Here is a 10,650-nt window from a genome sequence, read left to right as displayed (position 1 = left end):
ACATCTGGTTGGCTTTGTGTATTTAAAAATGCGTACTTGTTACATAATGACTCATTTCCCTCATTAGTGACATTAGCATCTGTAAATGTCTGACTAATGTAGCTGTAGTGGCATCAGAGGGGAAAGACTAGCGTAAAATGTGCTTTGAGATGAACCGCACCCAGTAATAGCTTATGAGGCTCTGACTGATTACAATATGCCACAAATATGTTAGTGATCTTAATGAAATCCTTTGCTTACACACACACATGGACTTTTGGGAAATGGATGTTCTTTTTATCTGCTGTTATGTCACAAGCAGATACGAATCTGTAAGGAACAGAACAAAGAAGTGTAGTCTGCAAACTGGGTGTAACTGTTTTGATATTTTGCTAGATTGTGTTTTTTCTGGATTATCTCTGAGCGTACTGTAAGTCAGGCCTGGATTGGAAATGGAATGGGACAGCTTGTGGCTGGAACGAGAGGAAATGATTTTCATTTTCCTCTGGCAAGCTTACATTCCAGCTTTTGAATCTCGCCACATTGTGTGGATTGTGGATACAATGTGAAGAGAGTGTCCAAGGGTTATTGGGGGGATGAAATGTGTTTATTTCACTACAACAAAACTAAATCACACGAGAACGAACTCTGAATCATCCAGACATCTTTTCATAAACAGATACAAACATGAAAGAAAGAAAGGAAGTTGTTTATTAATTTAGATAGAATGTGTGTACTCAGTTAAGCTGGACCAAAAGAGCTTTATCCGTTTTTTTTCTAGTGCTGGTGAACAGACTACATTGTGTCACAATGTATATTCTTTTGAGAAGCTAAGGAGATTTTTGAACTCATCTATAAAATGTCTTTTTTGTCTGATCAGATTATCAATCCCAATATCAGAGTTTAGCTGATACCATTGCACTCTCTCAGATTTTGTCTTTGTAATAATATTTAGCAGAAATCAGCTGTTGTTCCAATTTTCTGAAGTGAGAATTTATTTTAATAATACAATGTAATTATGGTAACACTTTAGAATAGGGAACACAATAGGGAACTATTAACTACGACTTTTCCCTCAATAAATTCTTAATTTGCTGCTTATTAATAGTTAGTAAGGTAGTTGTTAAGTTTAGGTATTGGGTATGATTAGGGATGTAGAATAAGGTCATGTAGAATATGGCATTAATATGTGCTTAATTAGTACTAATAAATGGCTAATATTCTATTAATATGCATGCTAATTAGCAACTAGTTAAGAGACCCTAAAATAAAGTGTTACCATAATTATTTATATAGTTATGTTAACATTAAAGTTTATTATGGCCAACATATTGGTAATTAATATCAATTTGTGTTTAATAGCTACCGACATCAGTTTATTATATCACAGCAAGAAATGTCAAAAGAGTGTATGGAGGTGTTTTTAATCATATTTAATACATTTTTCATCAGATCATTTTACGACTAGGAGTAAGGAGTAAGAAGAGTTATATCTCACAGTAATATTTTTGGTCTTGGATCAGTTTTCACATAATTAAGAATAAATTAATGTGTTATTTTTACAGTATTCTCAATATTTCTGTAAGTGTTAATGAGCTCTGTGTTTATGCCTTTATCAATGTAAATGCATTACTGTAGTTTGTTCTCCAACAGGGGGCGCCAAGGCATGAAGTAGACCAAATTTGACTTAAAAATACTGGTACACCAATATTTTGCTTTATTAATTATCTACAACTGTCAATAAGCTTTCATTTTTGGTCAGTTAGTGTCAGATTCATATTTATTTTCTATCACATGAAAGCACTGATTAAAAACAGTAACCCAGTAACATTTGTACATGAGAATAATAGATTACCTCAAAGCAGCAATACATATTTTCATTATCTATTATATATGAATGAGATATACCTGGATCTCATCCATCACCTCCCGTGCCTCTATCATCTTCACACACGCTGGTTTGTTTTGCCTCTGTTTTGCATTCTGTATGTGCTCATGCACCTTATTTACATTCAGAAGCCCTACTGCATCCCTTACCAGCATAACAATCATTTGTATATTAGATTTAAACATCAGTAGAGAACTGGACTGAAACATTTCACCTCATCTGACACTGACCTTCATGCGCTGACATGAAGACAGGTCATATGAGGTGATCTGATCTATTTATGAGATTTACAATCACCGTGAAATACGTCCCGTTATGTAACGGACCCCAAACCGCTGTCTCTTAGACACGCAAACCTGGACAAAACAGAAAGGAGATTATGACAAATCAACACCAATACTCTTTTCTTTCTTTAGCATTAAATCCTGATTCATTTTGCCACAAACAATGCAGACTTTAAATGTCAGTAGAATAATTAGGCACAAGCTATAATCAATTGTGTGTTACTCTAGTCATTACAGCCCTTGGCAATACAAACAAATCATTCAAAGCTTTGTGAAGGTAATTTTCTATCTGAAGGAAATGGAAAATCTGCCATCAAATGTATGTCATTCACGTGGATTCATTATATGGAAGAGCGGGGCTAGTTGTCACAGGGCTTTTGAGTTACTAATCCAATCACACAAAAATTGGTTTTCTCTAACAGTTGTTTTGTATGTTTGTTTCAAACATCTAGATTAAGAAAAAAAAAAAAAACCTTGTTGGTTAAGAATAATTTTTGTAAATTTTGTCTTGCAAACTACATTTCCACCATCATTGTTGTAACTGAGTACATTTCATTGTATAAATATGCATTTAAGTTTTATTCAATTCATTAACTTAGCTATAAAAATGGGTTGATATTTTTTGTTACTTTGAATTTTTGATTTACTATTTGTCAATAAATTGCTAATACATATATATTTTTTTTTAATATCCTGTTTTCATTTTTATTTGTTTAATGTCTATATAGATTTTATTCTGTTCTATTTCTACTCAAATAAACCAATTAGTAATACTGATCATATGAACTCTGAATTGCAAAATGCATGCTGGAAAACATGATTAATATGTGAAATTCATGCCAGCTTGAGAGAATCCCAAACTATAAGAAATTCTTAGCAATTCTGATTAGATGATGCATTGAAAGAGAAAGCTGTAAAGGACAGCATGTTGTGTTTTTGTTTGGATTTATAAATGACTGGGTCAGCTTAAGCGATGTTGGATGCATTACAACCCATGATTAAAATATGAATCACAAACCCATAGCATATGTCAGTATGTTCTGAGAGCATGGCCTTCATCACAGTAAGTGCTAGCATGCTTCAGCAAAAGCCCTCAGCCCATTTACTGCTGTGTAACTGTGCAGCAGGAAAGAGTAGGTCAGAAATGCATGTGTGTCCTCTGTCTGCGGCTCCACAACCCCTCGCTGCAGCACAGATTACCATTACAGCTCCGTCTCATAATCACTCCCCTTCATCATATCAGGGTGAGTATGTGTGCACACACCTCACTTCAACCTCTCTGATCATGAATACATTGCTGTAATGCATCCAGGCTGTTTTGTTACTGTATCTGACTCTGCCGCTCCGTGTGGTTGTTTTTTTCCTCTGCATAATAAAGTCTTGCCATCTGCCATCTTCCCCTCACATTTGGCAATAGATGAAGATACAGCATTGTGAATACACTACGAGATATTTAGCCTTACCATGTGACCAGAAGCAAAACATCTGAATATAGGGCAAAAAGATCTGGTCCCACTTTATATTAGGTGGCCTTAACTACTGTGTACTTACATTTAAATTAATCATTTGGTACAATGCACTTGTTGTGTACATACATGTTTTTACATTGTACTTATATTTTTAAAAATACCTATATGTAGTTACATATGTAATTAAGTTCTGTAATTACATTTATAATTACACTGTTGACCCATCCCTTACACCTAAACCCACCCTTAAACCCACCCAGATCACCGAACCTGTCCCTAACCTTACCCGTATCCCACCTCAATAGCAGCAATAGTGTTTTGCAATACAGTATGAACACAATAAGTACTTTGTACTTATTTTTTGATGCAAGTACATAGTAGTTAAGGCCACCTAATATAAAGTGTGACCAAAGATCTTTATAACAGTGTTACAGACTACTTACTTAAAATGCATAAATATCAGTTGCCATTCTATACACTGTAAAAAAAAAAAAAAAAAAAAAAAAATCAGCATTAAAAAAACATTTTAGGTTTTATGGATTTAACTTAAATTTACATTTAAATACTGTAATTTCATTAACTGATATAATGTTAATATAGCAACCTATTAAAGTACTGAAATCTGTTTTGTACCTTTGTAATAAACTGATAACCACCAAAAGCAGGTGGTGATGAGAAAGTCATGATGAACCAAAGCTCAGCACAAGCAGCTTTTAAATACTAACATATATAGAAGGTGCACAGTGTCATTCACACAAACACTAAACACCATCGTGATAACACACATGAAACTGAAATAATGCAATAAAAATCTATTTAACAACATTAGATTAACATATAAGACTAATGTACACAACTGATAAGAAAAACGAAAAAACATCAAATATGAAATGTAGTCCAGAGAATTCTGGGAATGTCAATTTATGGTTAGTCGCTGTAAATTATACATTCTTTTTCACTTCCAAAACCTGTATACTACTGTAAAATTACATATAATGTCCAATACAGTATTTCACTGTATATAGTAGGGGAACTTACTGTTAACCAATTAATAGGTTTTTACTGTAGCATTTTTTCAGTCTTTTAAAGTTAAAATCTGTCTTAAGATGATATTTGAATGCTTAGTTTGTTTGTTTTTTTATCAAAGCTCTGCCATTTTAATAGTGGGAGACTGCTGTAAAACCCTGCTGTACCAGGTGAGCTAATGAGCAAGTTTACCATGTCAGAAAAGCTATGTATATGGAGTGCTGGTGAAGCATTAACAAGAAGCATTCTCACAACTTACGAACATATGTTCTTCTAGTAATGTTAATAGCATGTTTGTTCTGAGTTATCTGGTCTTTATTTAATGTTCTCGTAGCACAAAATGTTATGTATACATTTTATTTCTGAAATGTTTTAGTTGAACTAACCTGTTTTTCAGTGTTGCTGTTTGTTTCAAAATGTACTGAGAACATTCAAAAGTAACATTTTATAACAAATTATAAAACTGAATTTTTCCTTAAAGGTCCCATGGCATGAAAATTTCACTTTATGAGTTTTTTTAACATTAATATGAGTTCCCCTAGCCTGCCTATGGTCCCCCAGTGGCTAGAAATGGCGATAGGTGTAAACCGAGCCCTGGGTATCCTGCTTCGCCTTTGAGAAAATGAAAGCTCAGATGAGCCAATCTGGAATCTTCCCTTTATGTCGTCATACGGGGAAAGGTTACCTCCCCTTTCTCTGCTTTGCCCACCCATGAGAAAATGAGCTACTACCGTGCCAGGCGAGCGCAATATTTTCTTTCCTCGAGAGACATCATGGCTTGCAAACGAGCGAAGCATGGCAGTTGCTCAGTGTTTGGATGTTTCAAATGAACACCAAAGTATTTTTTTAGTTCCTTCATCCAAGCCTATGGCTAGCATTAGCTACATGATAATAACTGTAACAGCATACATAAACAAACCAACTAAAGTACCGTATCCAGACACAATATTTTAAACGAACCATTCTGAGACGTCCTGCTGTAGCCGCTGAGTTGCAACTTCTTCATCCGGTGCTTCTCCATCCGGATCAGATTCTGGGTCAAACTGAAAAGCTTGAAAAGCTTGAAGGACTGTGTGTATATGAGCCATTGCGATGCATCCACTGTCAACATTAGCGCATGGTAGCGCAAGCTGGTTAAGGCCACACACCCACCCTCCACCTTGCCCCGCCTCTCTCCTCCTCATTAGCATTTAAAGCTACAGACACAGAAATGGCACGTCCTAAGGAAAGCTCATTGTGGGACTGGCTCGTAGTGGCTGAAATTCTGCACCAAGGCTGAATTTTGGGAAAGAGACTTCAGATACAGTACTAGGCACCACTTAGGCCTATATAAAAGCATCCAAAAAGCAGCATGTCATGGGACCTTTAAGATAAAAAAAATGACATTTTGAATATTCAGACAACATTCAGAAATAACATTTTTATAATTTAATGGGAACATTAGCAAAACGTTCTTAGACTACATTTTTGTTTGCTGGGTTGAGGTCATAACAGTATTGTGCAAGAAGCTGCATGAAAAAAAAAGATTATTAATTGAAAATCTGTCTTGTGATCATAATTTGTGTGAAAAGAAATACAATTTGTTGGTGTTTTGCTGCTACTGCTGTTCATTTCAGTTGGAAACCGTGGAGAATTGTATGTATAAGTAAATTTTTTGAGTTTTGAAGAAATTGTAGGTAGAGGCATATTTTTCCAATGAGCCTGTGCTGCAACATCAGCACTTCTAGAACACAGAAAGCTGTGTTGTGTAATGTAAAATATAACTTTTTTCTGACTAATAAATATGTATTGCTGAAACTAAAATATAGGCCTATCATTTTTTTTTTGTTTGTTTGTTTTTTGCATGCAACATTTAATTTTGAGAATGGACAAACAGAAACAAAGGTATATATATGGAGGGATGCTTAGAGGGGGATGGGTTTGTAGGGTTTTCATAGGCTGCTGGAGAATGCTGGGGCGGATCCTACCGGCAGATTATTAATGGTTAGCAGGGTGGGGGTACTGGATTATCTGCCCTCTCAGGGGCTGATGACAACTCTACTGTATCTCCAACCGCTTTACATCACCACACACTGCTCCTGCTTCAGCTGGCACTAGAAATGCAAGTTAAGATATGCTTTCTTGTCTGTTTGATCTGAATGAAAAGCATCTATAGTGTGACCATTCAACCATGTTACTTTGTGATATTGCACAGTCTATTGAACTACTTAACCATGTGCATAATTTGTTTCATGCTTTATGGGCACAGTTAGAAATTGAAACACTTAAAAGCATTCCTTAAACTCAAGCTTTTAGGAAAAAATGCTTATAGCTTTAATGTTGCCACCACAAGGCTAAAACCAAGGACAAACTGCAAGACTGATAATACTGTTCTTATACTATAGGTGCATATATAATGATTTAGCTCTGTGTGTCCGAATGATTATTCTAATCATCATAAAGTCAAGGACAATAACAAGCAAAAGGAATCACAATAGAAAATATAGCTGCAAGCAGTGATTACCAGGGTTCAAGCACTTAAGGCATTTAAGCAGATAAAGAAAAATACATTACATATTATTTAGCTAGCTTGTAACCACCTAAATCAATGATTTAAAAAGCATTTTTGGAAAATCCAGGTAATTTATAAAAATTTTTTTTTTTTTTATACATTTATGACTGTTATAGCACGAGCTGTGGTCTGATCTCCTCAAAATTTTGCATGCTTGTTTAGAATCACCTGTCACATGTGCTCACAAGATTTCGTGAAGTTTGGAGTTATCCTGTAGGCTTAATAGGATTTTGGGTAAATTTGGACAGGCCCCTTTTCTAAATTACCTCATTATAGCTTCCCAAAGGGTAAATTGTAACGTTTTTTAAGGGTGTAACGATAAATCGATTAATATAATGCATTGCAATTCTCTCTGAAATCGATTCTGAGCTTAGTTTTAACAGCAGATGGCACTGCATGCTTTAGAAACAGCTTGCTTTCAGTTCCTTACACACACACCACTTGAACTTAAAATAATCATTCATAAAGTTCAAAAAGGTTGAAGCGAATTACAAGAGTGTTCACACTGGGTTGTGTTTACATTAATCTTGCGTCATAAAAGCATAAAAGCAGAGGTACAAGTACATAACCACTCAGTCGAACACACAAGCGCTCTTCTTCGTGATCATTTGAGTGTGCAGTTAAAAACTAGCCTAGAGCGCCATCTGCTGTTAAAAACTAAGTTCATAATCGATTCAAGAGAGAATCCCGATGCATTAGCAAAATCACAGAATCGATCCATTAATCGATTTATCGTTACACCCCTAATATTTTTATAATTATTGCCCTAGACAGTCCAGAGTATTTTTTAGTGTAGTGTAATAGTATTTTTTTTTTTACCTCTTCTCATTCATTTAACAAACGATTTGATTGACAGCAGTGGTTCTAGAGGCAAAGTTGTCTGGAATGAGGAGCTGTATAATATGATACAAATATCATGTGTATGTACGAAAAACCGAGCAATGTACAATCATTTACGCCCTTGAAAATCCGATAACGCCCCCCAGTGGCCGATTTCTTTCACATTTCTCAGTGGGGCCCACTGAGTTTTGTTCTAATCGGCCTCCTTTAACCTTGTCTAATAGGTGCTCAAATTTCATCAGCAAATGGTAGCCTTGTTTTTAGAGATACACATCCTTACAGACCTTACATCCTTTCCTTATAGACATTTGTCACACTTTGGACCAAGACCATGCAAACCGATTTTCATGTTGATAGCACAAATGGTTGCGCAGTTATAGCCATTTTTAAGTTTTATTTTTCCCTTTTATAGTGCCACCAAGTGGCCAAATTCCGCCATTTTTTTCCTGTGACTTCAGATTAAGCTCTTACATATGTGTTCTGAGTTTGGCAAAGATGTCTCATTCCGTTCAGGAGTTATAGGCATTTTTACTAAAAGTGGCCCTGCCCCTTTTGAATGTTTCAGCATCCCTTTGTGATGGTGAGTTGAATGTTCAACTTTTTTTGATAATTATTGATATTCACTCTCCAGAGAATCTTTCTACACTGGTTTGGATCCAATCAGGCGAAAAATCTGGGACTAGTTCACAAAAGTAGGTTTTTCAAAAAATCCAAGACTCCTGAAAATTTCGCCAGCTCACGAGCTATTCTGAGTATGTCTGGCATGAACCAATGATTCCAGTGGCATAAGACACTTGAGCCTGCGACTGACAATTTAGGATTCATGAGCGATTTTGTACTTTTGATTGCTGCAACACCCGCCTCAGGCCTATTGGTGCGAGCCTCGGTCACGTTGTAGGCGGTGTGAGTACTACCATCCCTCCAAGTTTCAAGTCTCTACAAAGCGTACATTTGGTCTGCACGATCATTTTTACATGGAGATTGCTGATCTTTGGCCATTCTAACAATTACAATAGGGTTTCAGCACTACGTGCTTGAACCCCTAATGAATAGAAATTAAAGTAGAAGTGCATAATTCCAAGGCAGAAGAATCATTGAGCAAAACCGAATTACTGTTTTAAACAAGTAAATCAATTCAGGGAGCGTTTTAAACAAGTGTCTCAAACTGTCTTCCATTGGTTGGACAAATAGTCCTGCCCAAGACTTATGCCATCGGTTGAGCCAGTGTTCGTCAGGATGCTCAAACAGACAGAAATCTTTTGAAAGCAGCGCTTTTCAGATGAATCAACCCACAATTTACTGATAGTTTCCTCTGCGTAGTGAATTTAGATTACAAAGTAGAGTAGGCAATTTCAGAAAGGCTGGCAATAGCAAGTTAGTTTTGAAAGCATAAGATCCCACCCTCCCTGCACAATCACTCTCCAATGCCACACCTCCTTCAAAACACATGAACATGAACAGGCAGAGGCAAACCAGTGACATGATGAGAGACAGCGTTGGTGGAGAGTTGAATGCAATGCTGTCAGATTACCTCATGTGAGAAAACATTACAGAACAAAGTACATACTGTAATATTACAATATTAATGCCTTCCATGCTCACTCGATCTGCAATAGTGTAATGGAACGTGCTGATGATGTATCATCTGAAATAATCAATTTTTAAGAAAGCAGTGCCTTTAATGATTGTTATGATTGGATAAAGTCATTGCATAGGAAAATATATCGATGCCCCTATCTACTGCAACATTATTCACATACAACCGTAACTTTGAATTTGTTTACTTACGGTTTGCAATGTAACTGCTGCCAGATACAGTTTACTGCTTCATCTTCTCTGCAAACTCTCCATTACACTGGTTTATGCCTCTGCAGTCAAATGCTCCAAACAAACATATAATCCTTCAACACAACACAATACAAAATATGTCGTAATAAGTTTCGCCTTCTATATAAAAGAGCCAGTCGCCAGTTGGTAACGTCACACATTACTATAGCTGCCATAAAAACTTCAGTGTCTTCAGACAAGCAGACTGGCTGGTCCAATTTGTTAATCTTATTTGTGCATAAGAAACAACTTTTATGGGGCAGTTCATACCAGATTTGGTTGCTGGTTTGAAATATGTATTGCTTTAGATGCATAAATGTGTTGCAATGTAACACCATCAATTGTAAATCATCTTTTGTTGTCTGAACTCATCCTTAACACAGATAATGAGAACATTTGGATGTTCCCCAGTTAGTCTTCAATACAGCCACATATGGGATCATTTTTTTTGTTATTCGGAGAGGAGCACATGAGAGAGATACACCAGTTTATCCTCTCCTTTACTAGATTCAAACTTATTTGGTTGACAAAGTGTACCAGAATATCCATGGGACAACAAGAAAGCAGACGGGCTGTAATCTTGTTACATAACAAAACATTTAATTCACTTTTCATTCAGCGTTAATCCGTTCTGTGCTCACCATGTGCCCAGGAGCATAATAAACACTTGTAGCTTTCCACTATATTCATAAGATAACACTTTAGATAATACTTTCTGTATTAGATTCCATTTTGAGATTATGTTACACATTACATGGCTTGGAGCATCAGGGGTGAGTAGATGAT

This window comes from Onychostoma macrolepis, chromosome 12 (assembly GCF_012432095.1).
Source record: "Onychostoma macrolepis isolate SWU-2019 chromosome 12, ASM1243209v1, whole genome shotgun sequence".
Lineage (NCBI taxonomy): Eukaryota > Metazoa > Chordata > Actinopteri > Cypriniformes > Cyprinidae > Onychostoma > Onychostoma macrolepis.
Note: the sequence above shows the minus strand (reverse complement) of the source record.